The following is a 20504-nucleotide window of genomic DNA, read 5'->3' on the forward strand; positions in this document are numbered from 1 at the left end:
TCGTTCAGCAGGCTGGCTTGTCAGCTGGCAGTTTGCTCTATGAGGAACATTTTGGAAATATGATAAAGCCTAGAACTTCCCTAAGTCTCTTGAACGTAATCAGGGTCACTAATAGGCTATGTCAGCAAGAGCATAATCTTGGAACCATAATGGAAACGCTGGTTTCCTCTCCCAAAGAATTCTGTAGAAAAATCTTACAAGAGATTCAAGGTTATGTTGCACATATTTCGTGAGGGCTATGTCAAACCTTGATCTCTTGTCTCTTCTCCAACATCTCACTTATTCTCATTGCTTCAAACATCTAAGGCCAGTCCCCACTAATTTGAGGAGTAAAGGGAAACAAGCCTTACTAATTTTAGTGATATGCCAATAAACTGGCTACCACACTGCTATGGGAAAAAGGAAATAATGAATCTCACTAGCAAAACCGTCCAGTAAACTTCATGGGACACACTATTTATTTCAAGTGAAATATAGCTCTTATACAAAGTATCTGGTAATATTGCCAATCTGCTTTATTTTAGGGGAGAAAAATTACATAAGGTGACATTTATCAGGTTTTTAATAATACAATGCTGTAATTCAAATCTCTTATAAACATCACAGAGCAGTAACAATTTATGGCCCGGTTAAATAGGTATTGTCTTGCAAATTACGGATACCTTTTGCCCTTGGACATACACCGCCCTATGGAAATGCCTTGATTTCTGCGTCTGCCAGCCATAATTCAGTGATTAGATTCCAAGATGCCGTCTACATATTGTAAAATAGAGTGGTGGGGAGGGTATTGGAAGGTACAGTACTTTGTTTGGCTAAAACACGGAAATGTATAGAGACGATAATAAGCAATGGAGATGGTAGCCTTGAGCGAAAGCTTGCTTTCCCCTAAGTGTTCTTGAGTTCTCAGCCATCTCTGGAAGCGTCGTCCCTCTGACACTCACAGGCCAGTGAGGACCACTGCATTGGGGTTTGCGCCGTGGTGTTAAGCCATGAATGGGCCGTCACCACTCACTGCACTGAGGGGAGACGGTGGCTCCACTTCCATGAGCTGAAGTATGCTTCCTCTCAACTCCTTACTGACTCAGGATGAAGTCAAAGTGTGGCACTCTTCCGTTCAAAGCCCACCAGTGACTTCCTGTGTCTCCCAGGACCAAAGTCCAGTCTGCAATGGCCAGTGGGGCTCCAGGTGATGGGCCAATGCCCTACCCCTCACCGTCCCCAACCTCACCTGTGAGGACATGTGTCCTTGTTCACTCAGGCAGCTGTGTGCTCTCTCTTACTGCTTTGTGAACAACCTGAGCTTCCTCCTGCCTCTGAGACTTTCCTCAGGTCCTTCTGCCCAGAGCACCCTCTCCAGACACCTGCTTGACTTGCTCCTTAACTTCCCTGGGCTCTGGTCTCAAACGTTGTCGTATCAGAAGGGACTTCTCTGACTACACTCTGCAAAACAGACCACTCTCTTCTCTGCTAAGCTGCCTGTCCCTAGATACTCCTTAATGACTGTCCTCAGCTCTTCTCACCATGTGTGTGTGTGTGTGCGCGCACTTGGGAGAGCACATGGCAAGAATTTCGTTCTCTGCTGCAAGCCCCCGGGCTTAGAGCAGGGCCACTCAGGACACGGTGCCCAATCACTGTTTTTGAGTGAATGAGTACACAATTGGGTTCATACATAGATGAGAACTGGGAGGTTCTAAGAATCAGAATAAACAAGGGCGTCTATCCTCAGGAAAACAATGCATCCTTGATGAATATGATGCAGTGGCTGACTTTATGTGACCTAAGACCCGCAGGAATTCGTAGGATATGTGCCATTCCCTGACGTCATGCATGGTACAGTAAATAATATTTTAAATACATACATATATAGCTAACTTGCATTAATGAAAGATTAAGGTGTGGGATTTAAAACATGGAAGCCAGCCTGAAAAAAACAACTTGCATTGGTGGTCATAACATATACATACATGTATGTGTACGTATACATATACTTATATACACATATATACATATCGTTTACATACATGTACACACATATGCATATGTAATGTGCGTGTGTGTATCTGATATATATATATATATATATATATATATCAGATACACACACACATACATACCCTGTTATGGGCTTCATTGTATCCCCCTAAAATTTATATGTTGACGTCCTATCCTCTAGTATTTCAGAATGTGGTTGCTTTTGGAGATAGAGTAGATAGGGTCTTTAAGAGATCATTAAATTAAAATGAAGTCATTAGGGTGGCCCATATGACTAGCATCCTGATAAGAGATTGGGGCACATAGAAAGACACCAGAAATATGTGCCCAGCCACAGTCCATCTGAGGACATGGCAAGAAAACTTGCCCCCAGCCCAACATACGGAAGTAACTAACATGGCTCACATTTGTGGAATGCTCACTCTGTGTTGGACGCTGTGCCACAGACTGGCCGTGCGTTACACCATCCTATTCCCAGGATGCCTCTGTGAGGTTGGCATTGTCACTGTCCTCCTTCATAGGAGGAACCAGATTGAGGTCCGGCCAAGTTCCCAGAGATGATGAGTGGAAGACCTAGGAAGGGAGCCAGCCTCACTTTAATTCTGTCACCTTCTGGGGCACCTGCGTGGCTTACTCGGTTAAGCATTCAACTTTGGCTCAGATCATGATCTCACGGTTTGTGGGTTCTAGCCCTGCATCGGGCTCGGTGCCAACAGCTCAGAGCCTGGAGCCTGCTTCAGATTCTGTGTCTCCCTCTCTCTCTGCCCCTCCCCACTCATGCTCTCTCTGTCTCAAAAATAAACATTTAAAACAATTTTAAGAAAACATTCTGAGATGATGTTTCTCTGTGGCAAGAGCTTTATGGAACATAGTTTCTCAAAATCGTTTGGACCCCAAAACTACCGACCCAGTGGGAATTTCCCAATGATGCAATTGCATTTTACATTATTACTTACATGCTTTAAAATTAGTTAAATTTGAATCACTTTGACATGTGAGCCTTTAGATCACCCGGTGAAGTTTTTCATAAATGTCTTTATGTGCCAAAGAGGTATATAAAGAAAGGTATATAAAGTGAATATTGGCCTATTTGAAACTTATTACAGCTATTATGAATTTATTCCAGTCAAACGTGATCATCCTTGCAAATTCAGCACACGATCTCATGTGTATTAGGAAAGGAACACTTTCTTTCCAGGGGTAACTCTAAGATATATTAGAAATGAAACGAGGGCTCTGAATGATCAGGTACAATAGAATTCTTTTGGGTAACGTTTCTTTTGAAATACCAATATATAATACGATCAGAGCAATACTTTATAAAAGAAGACAGTTTCATTGTTATGCATCTAATCATTGCAATGCCTCTTAATAGTCTCAGAGCCCCCTTTTTTCTCAATAAAATGAAGAAAATGTATTTCCTCTCCATTGTTTTGCTGAAATGCATAGTAAATGAAAATATTAAAATTTTTTTAATCTTTATTTATTTTTGAGAGAGAGAGAGAGAGACAGAGTGAGAGCAGGGGAGGAACAGAGAGAGAGGGAGATGCGGAATCCAAAGCAGGCTCCAGGCTCCGAGCCATCAGTACAGAGCCTGATCCGGGGCTCGGACCCACGAGCCGTGAGATCATGACCTGAGCCAAAGTCAGACGCTTAACTGACTGAGCCACCCAGGTGCCCCTAGGTATATGAAAATATTTATGTGAATGGAATTCTAGGGAAAAATGAACGAGAAATTGATTTTTGTCTCCTTTTTTAAAAAACTTAAAAAAAATTTTTTTTGAGAGCGAGTTGGGGAGGGCAGAGAGAGAGGGAGACACAGAATCTGAAGCAGGCTCCAGGCTCTGAGCTGTCAGCACAGAGCCCAGTGCAGGGCTTGAACTCACTAGCTGTGAGATCATGACCTTAGCCCAAGTCGGACGCTGAACCAACGAGCCACCCAGGAGCCCTAGTTTTTGTCCCCTTTCTTAGAAAAAAAAGACTTTACAATCATTTTTGTCTTAAAATAGAACATTTTACCACATTATAGGTAAAGGGGAAAAACAAGGTCTTAAAAAAATGATCGAGTTTAACACATAATACACATAAACTGGACAAATCTTTAAGTGTGAAATTCAGTTAATATTTTATGGATGAATATACCTATGTTACTATCACTCTGTTCAAAATATAAATATTCGCAGGACCCCAGCAGATTCCCTTGTTCTCTTTCTCAGTCAGCATCATCTTCTTACGCAGAGGAACCACGGGGTTCACATCCATTGTCATCACAGATGAGTTTTGCCTTCCGTAACCTGTAGATAAATAGTCATGCTGCACACACTCTTTTTCTGGCTTTCTTTTACTCATCATTATGTCTCTGAGATTCATTCATGTTGTTCCATGCAGTAGTTCATTCTATTTTTATTATTACTTGGTAATGTTTGTTATAAAAATGTACACCACTTGTTCTTATCCACTGTATTGTTGATGATTATTTGGGTCGTTCCAATAAAGATGTGATGAACCCTCTCCTGCCTTTGTTGGACTTACGTACTCAGCTGTCGAAGCTGAATACCCAGGAAGGGGATTGCTGCCCGTGGGATGGGTACATGTTTGCCTTGAGCTCACACCGCCAAACTCTTCCCTGAAGTGACTGTGCCAGTGCCCGCACCCTCCAGGCGGATGCTCAGATTCCGTCCCTTCCTAGCCAGGTAGAGACTTGAAGTTATCAGTCTTGTTTCTGCAGTTTCCTCCATTCTAGAAGCTGGGCGGTGGCATGCATTCTGGCTTTCGTTTGAGTTTTCCTGCTGAGTAATGATGTTGAATAATTGTTCAGAAGCCTGTTGACCATCTAGAAATCCTCATGTGGAAAGTGTCCGCTCAGGTCTTTTGAAAATGCTTATTAATTCAATTGTCTTTTTTTGGGATGGTTTGTAAGAGTAGGACCTTATATATTATGGATATTGGGGTTTTGTGTGTGTGTGTGTGTGTGTGTGTGTGCATTTTGAGACTACGATGTCTTTCTGTGTTATCCATTAAGTTTTCTATTGATGTCTGCTGATGAACAAAAGTATTTCATTCTAAGGAAAAACAATTTAGTAGGTTTTTTTTCCCTTTGTGCCTACTGATTTTTGTGTCCTATTTAAAAACTGTTGTATACCACCCCAAGTTCATAAGCATATTCTCCTGGTTTTTTTCTATAAGTTGTGCTATTTACATTTTACAGATAGTCTATAATCTATTTTAGATCCACTTAGAGGAACAATTCTTCTTTTAAATTATTCATATCTAATTGAACCAAAATGACTTACTTAATTGGCAGTCCCCAGTGAATTGGTGTAACACCTTCCCATAAGTAAGCTGACCGTGTCAGTGGGTCATCCTACAGCTTCTACACTGTGTTTCACAGATTCTTTTGTCTAATCCTATGCTACTTTCTTTTTTCTTTAATGTGTTTTACAAATGTGCTACTGTCTTGATTACTGTAGCTTCATTGTATGTCTTGATATCTGGTAACTTAAACCTTTGACATTTGAGCTTTTTAAGGAAAACCTTGGCTAATCTAGGCCCTTTGACTTCCCATGTAAATTTGAGATCTCAAATTCTCAATCGCCGCAAAAAACCTGGTGATATATTGGTAAGGATTACATTGAACCTATAAATCAAGCTGGGGGAGAATGGGTACCTTAAAAATAATCGTGCCCTCCAATCTATAGACATGATATGTTTTTCTACTTAGGTCTTCTTTAAATTCTCTCAGCATTTTTTGTTGTTTCCTGTGTAAACGATATCATATAATTAGATTTATTCCCTGTCATTAGGTAGCTTTGATGTTGCTGTCAATTCTATGTGTTTATATATTTATTTTTTTCCTTACCTTCAGGTTTCAAATTCATTGTTATCTGTATCATTTTCAGGTTTTTCTAAATCATGAAAGAACTGTTTGACCTTTACCCTGGTGGGTCTTCTCATTACTCACACAAGTCTAACGACTCACCATTTTAGGATTAGTTATTGGGAAGCACGGCTCTTCTCAGAACATTTTCTTACCAAATGTCCATAGCGTTCTAATATTTGTAATTGTCTGTGCTCTTTTTTTTTTTCCATCTTTATCTCTGTTCTTCCTCTCTATGACTTTAGACGCTAAACGGACCATCCACCGTCACAGAGCCTGGATGTGCCCTTGGTTCATGGTGATTTTGCTTATGGAATCTCTCTCCATACTTGTTTCTTTAATATCCACTCCTTAGGAAATGTTTAGATCACAACTTGGTTTTCGTTAAAAATATTTTATGAACACTCAATCAAATATAATCAAGTGCTTCTTTGAAATCACACAATACTTTTCCAAGTCACACAGTAATAACATTTTTCATTACGTTGCATAGACTACCCACGTGAGGAGATATGTTCCCCCAAACTTCTAACATCGTTCAATCCATCCTTATATCCCTAATAAATAGTGTTCAGCCCAGTATTTGGCTCACAGCTGATACTTAATAAATATATGTTGACTTAAATTTAATTTTAATAAATGCAAGTAGGAAACCATAATGTACTGTGCTACCTTTTTTGTTTGAGTTTTATCAGCTGTGGAATCCTAAAAAAAACCTTTTGAAGTGCTAAAACAAAAAATAGGCCAAGCTTCATTCTGCTCTGCTTGAGTATCATTAAAGAATTCTGAACCTTCAGCTTTTTTAAAGCACATAATTTATGTGCATTATAAAACCACCTTTTGTTTTCACAAGTCAACATTCTTAATGCAGTCTGTCAAAGTGCATTCTCGCTGAATTGCTTTGATGAACACGCCAGCCCGGGCAGTTTCTTTTAAGGGGAAGAGAAGAAAGGGGAAAAAAAAAATACTTTTGCAGCAGCAGCAAAAAAAAAAAAAAAGAGAGAGAGAGAGAGAGAAAAAGAGAAAGTAAACAGAACAGGTCTAGACTTTGCTGCATATTTATATATCCCAGGTTGCAAATAATTTGGCTGAACATTCTCAGGAGCCAGGATTCTGCCTCAAAATTTGTAATACAGAAGCTCTGGTTTTGTTTTATAGCAGATACGTCGTGCTATTTCCCCTGCCCCATGTCCTCACTCATTAGCGGGTCCCAGGCATGCATAGACTTGATATAACTGTAAATGTACCGCTAGGAAGGCAGTCCTCAGCCTGACCAACCTGAGCTCCAGCAGTTGGAGGCACTATGCAAGGCTCTTTTCCCTATGGACTCCCACCATGAGCTCCCACCTGTGACACCTCAAGCACTAAGTCTTGGGTACTTTCGAAATGACTTTTATGTATACAAGATTATACAGAAACTAGTAAAACTTTCCACATATATTTCCTAGAATATTTAAAACAAAATTCTTAGTCTCCCTCCCCAACTTGACATATGGGTGGTGTTTTCTGTAAAAATGTTGGAAAATAGAGGAGCGCCTGGGTGGCTCAGTCGGTTGAGCGTCCGACTTTGGCTCAGGTCATGATCTCGCTGTCCGTGGGTTTGAGCCCCACGTTGGGCTCTGTGCTCAGAGCCTGGAGCCTGTTTCAGATTCTGTATCTCCCTTTCCCTCTCTGCTCCTCCCCCACTCATGCTCTGTCTCTCTCTGTCTCTCCCTCTGTAAAAATAAATAAACATTAAAAAAATTTTTTTTTAAAAATGTTGGAAAATAGAGTTGCCAAGAAGTGCATTTGCTGTCTTAACTGGAGCTCTTGACGAACTAAGCCTTACCCTAAAACATACGGATTCAAACAAATAAAAAATGTCTCATTATGTATCCTTAAAGGCATGCCTGTGCCTGTGTGGCTGGGTGGGTGGGTGGGTGGGGGCACATATTCACTCTTACACACACGTACGCACATTTAGAGAGAAAGCCTTTTGCATGACTTCGATACCTGCCAACTCTAGAAAGCCTGGCACTTCATTCACTTGGTCCAATCTCTCTACAAAATGTGGTCAGGTTTGGAGGAAAATCCTCTTTCTGGAGTTTCCATATTGTGGTTGAGTCCTAACTGCTCTGTCCTTAGACAGAAAGATGAAAACGTTTCTGAGAGAAAGCTCCCACGATCTTACGTAACACAATGTCAACTCAAGAAAAATCACCAGTGAATATTTTATTGTATGTACACAATTACTTACCGTGATCTTTCTCTACTTTGTACTTGGATGTCATTGTCAATCTGACAGTTTTGTTTGCTGCATTTCACCAGGGTAAAAAATGCCCTTCTGGGAAGGCAGCTGTCAGAATGTCCTTGCTCTGGGTCTGAACGACATTGCTCAGGATTTCTTTCAAAAGCTTCGGAGGTAACAGCAGATTGATGCCCTCGATTTGCTACCTGTCAAAAGGAAACATGGCAGGGAAAGACTAATAACTTGAGGCAGAGGCTGGTGGATGGAACAGGAGGCCATGGTCTATTAGGGCGGTTCTGGAAACCCCACAGGTGGCGAACCACACAGGCTCATCCTTTCCATGGGGATGCTTTGATGCCTTCTGAATCGTCTCTAATGCCTCCTCTGCATCTCCAGAAGAAGAAATTCACACACTTCCTTTTTGAGAGGCAACACTTTCCAGAACACTGGGGGGTGAAGTGAGAAGTAGAAAGAGACGGTCTGACTTTCAAGACTCACACAGGTCGGTCGAACCTGGTGTCTTGTGTCACCTCCTAGGGCTTCTCCCCATGAGGGGGCTGTTAATCAGCCTTGTCAAGTCTCTGGAGCATGATCATCTGCTTCCAAGTGCTCACATGATCGAGACCACACCCTAGCCCATGGATTCCCTGCCACACAGACAAAGAGCCTCCTCTTTGAATGCCAGGTCACCCCCATACCATGATGATGCCAGTCTCATTTCAGGCCATAAGAGCACTTCCCAGCTATGCCCTCATTTGACAACCCCACCCTCTTTACAAAGCTGCTCTATGAATATTTCCAGGCTAACCCCTTCTCTGGAGGCAGAGAAGCTCAAAAGGTAAGATTCAGTCTGACACAGTAAATTGTTGAGTCACAGCTCTGGAATGTGGAATGTTTTCTTTCAGGGGGATGTTCCTCTTCTCAATCTGAATATAAAATACATGGTGATTACAGGTGTTCAGTTATCAAGTATTTAATGCTCTCAATCCAGCCGTGTGTGTTCCAGTGTGAACAGTTATTCCCAAACGTGAACACTTGAGAAAGTTGTGTAGGAGCATAAAGATGTGGACTGCACCATACGTAGTGGTTTATGTCTGAGTGACCCATACCTCTGCACTTTGGAAAGCCTTCCGATGGCACGCCTAGATCCCTAAGGACAGGAGCCCCACCTGTGTTGTTTAGCATTGTACTTACAGAATCCGTTTTTGGAAATGAGCATTTCACTCAACTATTTGGTAGACACTCACTCATTGAGTGAATGAATAGATGTGAATAAGTAGACGAGGAAGCTGTGGTATGATGAAATCAATCTGTGGGGGCCAGAAGCAAAGGAACCCCACTGCACTGTGTCATGGGAGGCATTTCTTCTGGGGAAAAGGGGGTTTCCTGTTGCCAACTGGCCCTGAGAGATGCAGACCCAGGGACAGAAATCAGAAGCGAGAGAAGAGACGTTTGACTCAGTTGAGTCCACTGAGCCTTGGTCTGAGTGATGTTAATCATCTCAGCAGTTGAGTGGGGATTGGGGCGGGGGGGATTCCTATCTCTTTTTTGCTTCATGGTAAATTCAGTCCTGGGCACAGAGGGATATTCCAAAGGTGTTCCTGGAGTTGACATTGGCTGTTCTTGACAGTGAACTGGCTTCCAGTTGCTATTCTGATGAATGAAGATCTTCAGGTCTCCAAAGTACAGAGAAGTGAGGCTTACACACTGTGTGTTTCTTGCCGCACGCCCCCAAGCCCCATACATGACTAAAATCTGTCTGTTCTCGGGTCATTTCCAGCTTGTTATGTAAAGCCCATCTGGTCATCCGAGGTCCATGATTCTTGCTTCTATGCAGGCCCCTGAAGGACAAGGGTTATGGTTTATTCTCTACAGTTCACAGATAGACCTTGTCCTACCCTGTACTCATGTGCATTCATTTTGTCTTTCTTACTTAGGTTTTGCAGTGTGCTTGCAAGGAGCCGCTTATTCAAGCAGACCAAGAAAACGTGAGACTTTCTACACGTGTGTTCACTTCACAACCAACATGTCAATGCCCGGATGGGTAGGTCCCTGTTACTCATTTGTGAGCAACCGTGTGTGTTACTGGGGCACAACCTGACGTAGACTTGACCAGTCGTCTGAATGGAGATTGGACGTCTCAGTTCTCAGGAACTTCTCATGGTAACACTGACTCTGGATCTAGTCCTCCCCTGGAGCTTGGTCACCCTTCCTCCAGCTAGACTGGGAGGGAAGTCAGGAATGCTGTGGTTCCAGCCAGTGAAGGAATCTGTGGGCCGTCTTCCACTCCCACAGGCCTGCTAGGAGTTCGGGCCATGTCTACTTTATTTGACATCACGGTCAAGTGGGGCTAATATTTATCTTCTTCAAGTTATGCTCTTTACATGCTTCACATACTCGCATGTAATTGGGATTTGCCACATGGTTTAAGTTCCTGGGATTCCTGCACAAGCTTCAAGTACAGCAAAGGAGGGTTTGAAGAGAATGAACTTGAGGGCTTTGCAGATGGAAATGCAGCTTGGAAACATTTCAAAGGCACAGCTAATAAATATAATGTGTGTGTATTATCACTAACATATAATATAGATAACATACCATATAGCTCACATATGATATATGTAATCATTATATACAATTGCACATTATATAATATATATTATATAGTAGCAACATGGCTAAGGTGATCTGGAAGCTTCTATGTGTTCCCTTTTACATCCATTTGCTGGGGATTTGGTTTATAGATTCTGACTCAGTTAAATTCCAGGGGTCTCAGATCCTGAAAATTAAAAGGATTGAATGAGATTAATTTTGCTCTAGGTTTATAGATTCATGTTTTATTTGTGTTTTTTTTTTTAACTTTTTTAATGTTTATTTATTTTTGAGAGAGAGAAAGAGTGTATGGCAGGGGCAGAGAGACACGGAGACACAGAATCTGAAACAGGCTCCAGGCTCCCAGCTGTCAGCACAGAACCCGAAGCGGGGCTCAAACCCACAAACTGCGAGACCATGACCTGAGCCAAAATCGGACATTTAACTGGTTAAGCCACCCAGGCACCCCCGTGATTTATTTGCAAACACTGAAAAACCCTAAAGCTTATCTGGTTTGGTATATAGAGCATTCATTCTTATCAGATAATAACAACTCCCCTTCTAAGCCCCATGGTTTCAGGAAATACGCGGAATTTTTCTCTTCTCAGAGAATATTTGAGAACAGCATGTGACCTTAGCAAATCCAACATGGCCAGCATTTGACTCTGCTATAATACTAAAACCTACTAAATACTAAAACATTATTTTAATTATTCCATGTAAAAATATCTTTTTTCCAGCATTTAGATGTAAGCAGTACTATCATGCAAAGTAAACACAGGTTCACAAGCATTACCTTATCTTGCATATTTTGCCACCTCAAAAGATGATTGATGGAAGGTTAGCTGTGGGCTTGAGTAAATATTCATGATAGACAATATAATATTTGGCAGGCTTGTGCCAAATGCCCCAAATTGTTTTAGTTACTAATAAAACAAACACTAAACACTTATATATTTGACCCACGGAAAGATTTCTGTATTACACTTGGCCAAATGAATTGCCCGCAAGTGTCAGAGGATTCCGTGGGATCCTGGATGCCGTGATTTCATCTGAATGTGGTTTTGTTTGTTACTGGAACATATTACAGTCAAGGGGCGCCTGGCTGGCTCAGTCAGTAGAGCGTGCAACTCTTGATCTCAGGGTTGTGAGTTTGAGCCCCAAGTTGGATGTAGAGATTACTAAAAAAATAAATAAACTTCAATGAAATAAAATATTACAGTCAAGAGCCAAGTGTACAAAAAACAAGATTTGGACAGCGTTTGTCTTCTTCTTTAAATAATATTAGACACCAAATATATAAGTAGATTATGTAGACAAATATATATGATTTTCTTTATATAGGCATTACGTATTACACAGTATATGTTTGTATAATATATGATAACTTATAATCAAGATCTTATAGAATGGTGATATATAATCTCATCTATATGTACAGTTTTATTTCTGGTGACCAGCGAAATAGATGAAAGGAAGAACGGTGATTATCAGAAGGCAAGCCAGTGATTGTTAAAAGCCAGCTGTGTTTGTGTGTCCACCACCGTGCTGAAAGATCGGTAAGGCCCATGTTTGTAACTGCCATCAGCACATCTGCAAAGGTCACATTGTCTGTAATTCTGAATTTCTTACTGCAGCCTTAATTCTCAGATTCTCGGCCACGTCCCTTGCATTGAACACAATGAAACGTTTTAGAGAGTGTGGGCGAGCCTGTCCTATCCTCTCTTTGAATACGAGTTAACGAGGAATAAAAAGAAGGAAGATTAATACAAGCCAGGTTCTCGTGACTGCAAGCCAGTGTCGGGACTTTGTATAAACCCAGAGAAAGAAGCTTTCTGGCAGTAATTGTGAAAATTCTGACCTTTCAACGTGAATATCCAAAAAAGTAAATGCAAGCTTCAAAGACTTGAATCAGGTCAGTCCCTAGAAGGGCTGAAATGGCCGTTGACCATGGAGAACCGATTTTCCAGTTCTTTTAAAGACTGGGGCTTGACATTACTAGTTGAAATTTTAAATTATTGTTCCGGAAGATAGTTGTAAAGAATTGCCTTGGTGATTTGTTTTATATAGATAGGTAGGTAGGTAGGTAGATAGATAGATAGAGATATAGTCATCTCGCCTTAAAATCAGAGAATGTTGTCAGTGAGAAGAAACTTTTTTAGATAGAGTAGTTTGACTAACAACTGAGATAGGAATGAATAATCTTCCATCAGTGTTTTCATTTTCTCCCTAAGCCCCACAATACTCTGCATTTTAGGACATTACCCCTTGTACTCTGCATATATCTCTGCATGCGCTAATCTGAATGATAGTATTATGTTCCTGTGTTAGTCTGTCCGGGCAGCTACTACAGAATCCCACAGACTAGGGGAGGGGTCCTAAATAGCACACATTTATTTCTGACGGTTCTGGAGGCTGGACGTCCCAGATCACGGGCCCAGTACATTCAGTACTGGGTGAAGACCCGCTTCCTGGTTCAAGGACGTCTGTCTTCTCACTGCGCCCTCACGGAGGAGGGTATGAGGGAGATCTCTGGGGACTCTTTGAGAAAGGCACTAATCCCACTGATGAGGGTGCCACCCTCGTGACCTAACCACCTCCCAGACGACCCCGTCTCTAACACTAGAGCTTAGGATCTCAAAATATGAATGAAGAATGGACCAGGGGCCACAATGGTTATATATGGAGTGTAGAAAACATGTTCCCATATGTTCTCATGTTACCATCGTGATAGGCGTAGATAGGCCGTGAGACGGGCAGCACGGAGGCTCAGTAGAAACACAGTATTACACACTGGGGAGGTGAGACTCAGTCCGAGTGATGTTAATCATCCCACAAGGTACAGTCCGGTAGACTTTCAATGCCAGGACAAAATCAGCAGTCTGAGACAAAAGGTATTTTCTCCTTCCCTTTAGGTGTTTCAAATTATAAGTCACACAGGAAGATGTTCATCAAAAGAAAGTTATATGAACACCCATTCGTGAGAAGCTAAATGTTGAGGATCATTTGCTCTTGAAAGTAACAGGTACCTAGGTAGCCATACAGAAAGGAATTTAAAAAACATGTGCGGTCGATTGGGAAAATGTTGTTTATATTTTTCCTCAGCATGAAAACGATACAGCTGTTTTAAACAGTGAGTATTCATTAATTCACTTTTCACTTATTTTGTAATGTGTATTTGCTAAGCAACTACTATGTACCAAGGATTGGATTAAGCGTTGGGGATAAAAGAGTGAGCAAAACCAAACACCCAAACAGCCTGTTTTCTGCCTCATGGAATGTGTAGCCTCTTGGTGAAGACCGAGGTTAAGGAAATGATTTTTAAAATGTAAATTGTGTATCTATTACCTGGCAAGATGGAATAACTCGTGTGGCATGCATTTGGGAATCAGTGCAACATTTTTGATGGAAGTAACATTGAACTGAGATCAGAAGGAGGTGAGGGAAATTTTCTATGTCAAGACAAAGTCACCCAAGCCAGTTCCTGAAACACTCTTGGGGGAATGGCAGCTCTGTGGTTCTCTGCTACATGGTGGGCGTCACCCCAGGACTAAGATCTCAGTGGCCATCACATCACACTTTCTCTGCTCATCGTGTTAAGAGAAAACTTTAGGGGTACCTGAGTGGCTCAGTTGGTTAAGCGTTTGACTCTTGATTTTGGCTCAGGTCATGATCTCATGGTTTGTGAGCTCGAGCCCCGCACTGGGCTCTGTGCTGACAGTGCAGAGCCTGCTTGGGATTCTCTCTCTGTCCCTTTTTCTGCCTGTCCCTGGCTCACACTGTGTCTCAAAAATAAATAAACGGTTAAAAAAAAAAAAAAGAAAAAAACTTTAAAGTGGTTTATTAAATTGTAGTATCTTTGACTTAGGTTTGGGGAGTTTTCATTTGGTTCTCTTCCGTGTAGATGTAACTTACATACATGTGTTCATCATTTGATTGAAGTGGATTATTCTCTAATCAAAGTCAATTAACCAAAAAAAAATAGCTCTCATTTTATGTTATTTAACTCTATCCTATTAAAATAGCACCCGAAAACGTGTACCATGCAGGGGCAATCACAACTCACTATGACTTTGACCTCTGAGAACACATTTTAGAATACTGAAAAATGTGTCATGGCTGTTTTTCTCCCTGACAAGAACAAAGACAGATTTATCTAGAGATTTATTAGCAAAATATGCTTTTGTGGCAAAATCAGCAAGAGGCTAAGCTTTGAGACTTACAGAAAGCAGAACAAAACAGAATAAAAAATCTTTTAGTTAACCTATCATTCATGAGATAGAGCATTTATTTAATTAATTTATTTATTTATTAATATGAAATTTATAATCAAATTGATTTCCATACAGTATTCACCACTAGAGACTTTGGCATTGGTTGAAATCTTCGATGGCTAGCGTTCTTCAGGGGAGAAGTTTTAGGTCTACTTTAAAAATAAAAACAAATTGGAATTCCTAAAAACAAAATTTAAAACTCTGTTTTTGATCCAGGTAGCCAGAGAAATGGTAAGCTTAGTGGAATTTGAAAAGTGAAAAACAAACAAAATATCGGCATGTTAGTCTCTTACGTGCTTTTCAGCCACAAGGACTTGTCTAAGACCAGAGAATGAAGGTTAAGCAAGGTCCTAATATCCTCGGTTCTGGCCTCGCATTTTCAGTATCTGTAATGACTTTGTGCTCAGCTAGCATTGTATTGCCAACAAGCTCTAAAATGCTCCCGCATATGGCGTGGGCAAAACCAGGAAGGCAGACATCTCACTAGTATTTGTTCTTAGCGAGATTGCGTCTTTGTCCAAATGCGCTATAGCAGTGTCAGAAACATGGCAGACTTCGGTTGTTGTGTGGGTGCCAGAATTCTTCTAGATCAGATAGTGTTTGTTTTGAGTCCTGGAGCAAGTGTCCGTCTAGAGGACTGTTCCAGAAGGCCAGTTTGTGTTCCCTGAATCAGAAATAAAGGCAAGTCCAGTGACAGACCGAGGCAGAGGCACAGTGGACTAATGTGTCCTGGGTCCTGACCAGCTTTGCATCCCCTCCAGCTCCATCACGGCCGATGCCTGACCCGGTCCTGGTCCAACCACCTGATGCCTGGCCCGGTCCTGGTTATGGCTGCTGGTGTATTAGCACCCCAGCACTGCCCGCAGTTGGGATTTGGAATGGGTCTTGCTCGGGGTCCCCTGAGGGTCTGCGGTGATGCATCCAGCTGACTCCCTTTCCAGGACTCAGATGCCTGTCAGCCTCCCTGCTCAAAATGGGCAATCCGCTCTGAACGCATCAGTCATGGGGTGGAGAACAGCCCTGCCTCCCTCCATTCCCTGGACCATGTAGCTCTCACGTCCTTGCCCCATCGATTCCTTCATTCAGGAGAGTTCCCATAGGAACATATCATTAATACCCAGTAATACCCAATAACACCTAGAGTTTTCAAGCCGGGGAAGCCCAGATGCTTCCTCACATGGGTTTATAGGGGATGGCAGAATGAAATCAGTGACCAGCTCTCCCGGAGTCACGTTGTTTATGGCAGCACATTTCCTGGAACATTAGATCTGGAAAGGGATGTGTGGCCACAGGCCGTTCCTGGAGGCCTGGGATCTGCAGGAACCCTTTCCAGCACGGCCCTCACGGGCAGGGAGAAGCAGGACTGGCAGACGTGAGCTATGGCTGCGTCACCCAGACCCTCTGCCAGACCCGGGCGTGAAGGATGTTGAAAACTTCATTGAGTTGGTGTTGACACAGATTGAGGTCTAAGTTTGCTTCATTTTACATTGTCAAACCTCAAGTGTTTAAGTGCAGTCCTTCTATAACTTCACACCGGGTGAGTTATAACACAGAAATGTGTTGAAAATGCTCCAGGAGACCTCCTACATAGATGGTTACATTTGTGGCAGATTTTTTGTGCGGCTCCCTTTAAATCATGCATCTTAACAGATCTCGGGGCTCAGGTCTCCCTAACAGGGCTCCACATAGAGCAGAGATTAATTACTTCCAGGAGGCCTTTTTACCCAATCATTCCTGATGAGAGCAGGGGCATTTGAAATGCCGACTGTACAATTTATAGTTTGTGGTGAAATATTCATTTTGGTACCAGCCGTTCTGTTAGACATGTTCGCAATCCAGATAGCTCAGGAATGGCACCTAGCTGGGAGTTGTACGTGTGGTTTTATCACTCACTTTCTGGGGGAGGAAATATCATTGTCTTTTACTGCAAGAGCCCCTGGGGAGTGAGTCAGCTGTGGGTAAAGAAAAATTCACGGAGCCAAGAGTCTAGAATCAGAAAGGCATGATTTCTAGTGTTGCTGGTGCTGGCTTGCCCAATAACGTCTTGTACAATTTATGTTACCCTCCCAGAAGGCAAGGAGGACAGAAACCAAGCAGAGAAAACCCACTTTTATCACTTTTGCCTGTATAGGTTTCAAAGTTAAAAAAAAAAAACAACTCTAATTTATGAATGTTTGAAAATAGTTTAGTCTGTGGATTGGCCAGGATAAGGCATGGTGCTGTTTTCGTTGGAATAAGGAAGGGTGTGCATTGTCTGCATCCTGCTCTCAGAAGGCTCACGGTATATTGCAGAACATACAGAGTTTCTCCTCATACGTGCATGTTTGCTGACTGACTATAATCTATTTAGAACCCCCAAGTCAATACTCGTGATTCTGCTGTAGTCATCCATGAATGTGCAGAGCAGGAAAACTAGTCCATAGACACCCACGTTCCTAGCTAAGTCTGAACAAGTCACTGCTTTGCCCTTCCTCTTTTAACGCTTGTCCTCTAAACAGGTGTTCTTTATGTGTTCTAACGTTTTACTCATTTTTGTGCTTTTGCTTGGTGATTCCATAGCTTAAAATGACCCCCGAGCATGGTGCTGAAGCTGTCTATATAACATACACATATACATGTATATGTGTGTGCAGGTATGTGTATGTGTATATGTGTAGGTTATGCTGCTGGTAGTATGGGGCAATGTCATGGGAACACACACAGAATACCCACACCTGGGAAAGGAAGGGCGTGGTCAGGCCCCAGCATAAGTCTCCGTCGCATACAAACATAGCAGGGGAAGACGTCTGCTTTCTCTGGTGATCATGGCCCACCTCTCGTTTGACTTCCGCCTGCTGAGAGGTTACATGAACCATCACCACCGTCCGGTTACTGTAGGTCTGCTGAAGCTGAACAATAGAAAGGAGATTGGAAACTTGGATCCTGTGATGCCACAGATTTTACACAAATGTAGCACTGTTCTGGGGAAAGGGCTTAAATTTCCCTGTTTGGGCAGTATTTTATGTGCCACATCTGACAAAAATCATGTAAGTTTTATTTTTTTAATAGTCTTACAAGGAGCGAAACAAAATATCAGCTCATAGAAACCTGTTTTCTTCTTCCCATGTCCCCTTCATGTAATCAGTTATCTGACCAACAGCCAGAATGATCTTTTTAAAATGTAAATCAGGAGGAGGGAGGGATGAATAGGTGGAGGATGGTGAAATGACCCTCTGTGATGCTAGGATGATGAATACACACCATTGTACATTTTACATTTGTCTTTTACATTTTATCCACTACGCGTTTGTCTAAACTAAGAGGGAAACCTAATGGCAACTATGGATTCTGGGTGGTTGTAATGTGTCATTGTAGGTTCATCAACCGTAACACTCTGGTGGGGATGTTGATAATGGAGAAGGCTGTGCATATGTGAGGGCGGGGGCTGTAGGGGGATCTCTTAACCCCTCTCTTTCAGTGTTTCTGTGAACCTAAAACTACTTGAAAAAATAAAGTCTACCTGATAGACTTTATATATAGATATAGATATAGATATAGATATAGATATAGATATAGATATAGATATAGATATAGATAGATATAGATATATACATATTTATGTTATATATAATATATATTAGTCAAGCCACTCCCCTCTTTATCAAACTTCCATAATCCTTTAAGGAAAGTTTTGACACCTCATTGTCATCTGGCCAACAGCTAATCAGACCTTATCTTTATCATTCTTCTCTATCAGCAGATGCAGTTACAGGTTCTGTGACGTCTGCATAAAGAACTGCTTTTAGTAAGAATATAAAACAACAAAATCTAAATTCAGGTGTGATGTTTTAGGAGGCTTGCAAAGATTCATTAGTTTGATCATAAACACACACTGGTCAGTAACCTACCACCCACACTCACGTTCCTTTTGGTCATTGAAGAGGCCAAACCCATTCGTAACTCAAAGTGCTCAAACTAACTCAAAGTGGGATCCTTCTCATCATTCATTCACTGAAATCATCAGCTCCTCAGAGAGATGTGGCCTTGGGTGCAATCTACAGTAGTCACCCACCACCCCATTCCAAAGTTACTTACATGTGTGCCCTTGTATTACTTTGTTTAGTCATTTCATGCTTTGGAATTATATTACATATATTGGTATGGAGCATACGGTCAATTATAGGTTGAATGAATGAATGCAGGAGTCCATACGTTTTTAGAAAGAGCTTATTATAATAGCGTTACATTCCAGAAATCTGAGAATCAGTGTGGGTTAACAGTAGTAAACATGATGAGATTGGTCCTAAGGAGAAAGTCAAAACAATAAGATTCTCTTGCTACTGCACAAAAGCAGACATCTAAAAAAGGTTAGCATTCAACAAAATTCCTTAGTTAAGTCAGAAGAGCTTACTACTTTCTTAATCTGAGAGAGAACACAAGGCGAATCTCATGCCAGGCAGCAAGACAACAGTAGACTTTCCAAGCACAATGAAAATAAAGTGTTCTGTTATCCCCAGAGTGTTTACACAATGCCATGAAAGGGCTGGGAACTAAAAAACTTTTTGAAGAGTTTGACAAGGATTAGGAAAAAAAAAAAAAACCAAGAATTCACTTATGAAAGATACTTGCATGAAAATGTTTCTATCCCCAAATGACACTCAGAAAATGGCACGTATGAAATATTGTGTTCACAGTAGCAAACAAAATAATTACACTCCCAGGAGTGAACTTAGCAAGTGTTATGAATGAAAAATATGAAGAAAGCCATAAAGCTAAAGAAAATTGAAGTGCTTCAGAAACAAGGCGTAAATTGTCACTGAGACAGCTCAATATTATAGAAATGTTAGTTTTCCCTAAATTAATTTATAAAAATTCAAAACAACCCCAGCCAAATTCCTTTTGCTAACTTTTAAAAATCATCTGGAGTGAAAGAAGAGCCAGAAACATCCTAAAAATGGAAATTGTGGGGCATTGGGACATATAGGACCATAAAATTGAAGTAATAATAAACACATGCTAGAATAGACAAATCACAAAAACAAGTATATAGTAACAGATAAACAGAAAGACTATCTCATTAAAATAGTATTCCAAATCTGTCATGAAATGATGGATTACTCTTATGAAAACTGGTTTCCTATCTCACTCCATACACACAAAAAAGTGAACTATAGTTTTTTTAAATTACATGTAGTAAACAAAACTATCACAGGACAAAAAGAAAACACAGGTGACTCTTTTGTAATGTTCTGCCAAGGAAGGCATTTCCAGACATGGCAATTAAAAATGAAAGTATGAAGAAAAAACTTATATTTTATTTATTCTATAAACAAAGCAAACTACCTAAAAATTCAAATTACACAATTACCTGGAAACAAATGGTCATATATCAATAAGCAAAAAGTTGGTGTCTGTTAATTAGCCCTTACAATATCTTTCACATGAATCAGCAAAACAAAAATGAGCAAATTTGTGAATAGGCAATTTCCAGAGAAAGAGAAGGAAATTAATTAATAAACATTAAAAAAAAACCCAAACTCATTAATGTCCCTCTACCATAAAGTAA

General features: G+C 41.1%; 1 long non-coding RNA gene across 1 annotated transcript in view; it reads left to right on the plus strand.

The window, feature by feature from the left end:
- The window catches only part of LOC109248269 (uncharacterized), a 411435-nt gene extending 399192 nt beyond the window's left edge, over positions 1–12243 (plus strand). The window contains exons 6-7 of the long non-coding RNA XR_008418362.1: positions 10034–10140; positions 12127–12243. This is a non-coding gene — a long non-coding RNA (uncharacterized LOC109248269). The remainder of the gene's footprint in view (positions 1–10033; positions 10141–12126) is intronic.
- The last annotated feature ends 8261 nt before the right edge of the window (positions 12244–20504 follow it).

Source organism: Panthera pardus, unplaced genomic scaffold (assembly GCF_024362965.1).
Source record: "Panthera pardus isolate Hobbes unplaced genomic scaffold, ASM2436296v1 HiC_scaffold_27, whole genome shotgun sequence".
Classification (NCBI taxonomy): Eukaryota; Metazoa; Chordata; class Mammalia; order Carnivora; family Felidae; genus Panthera; species Panthera pardus.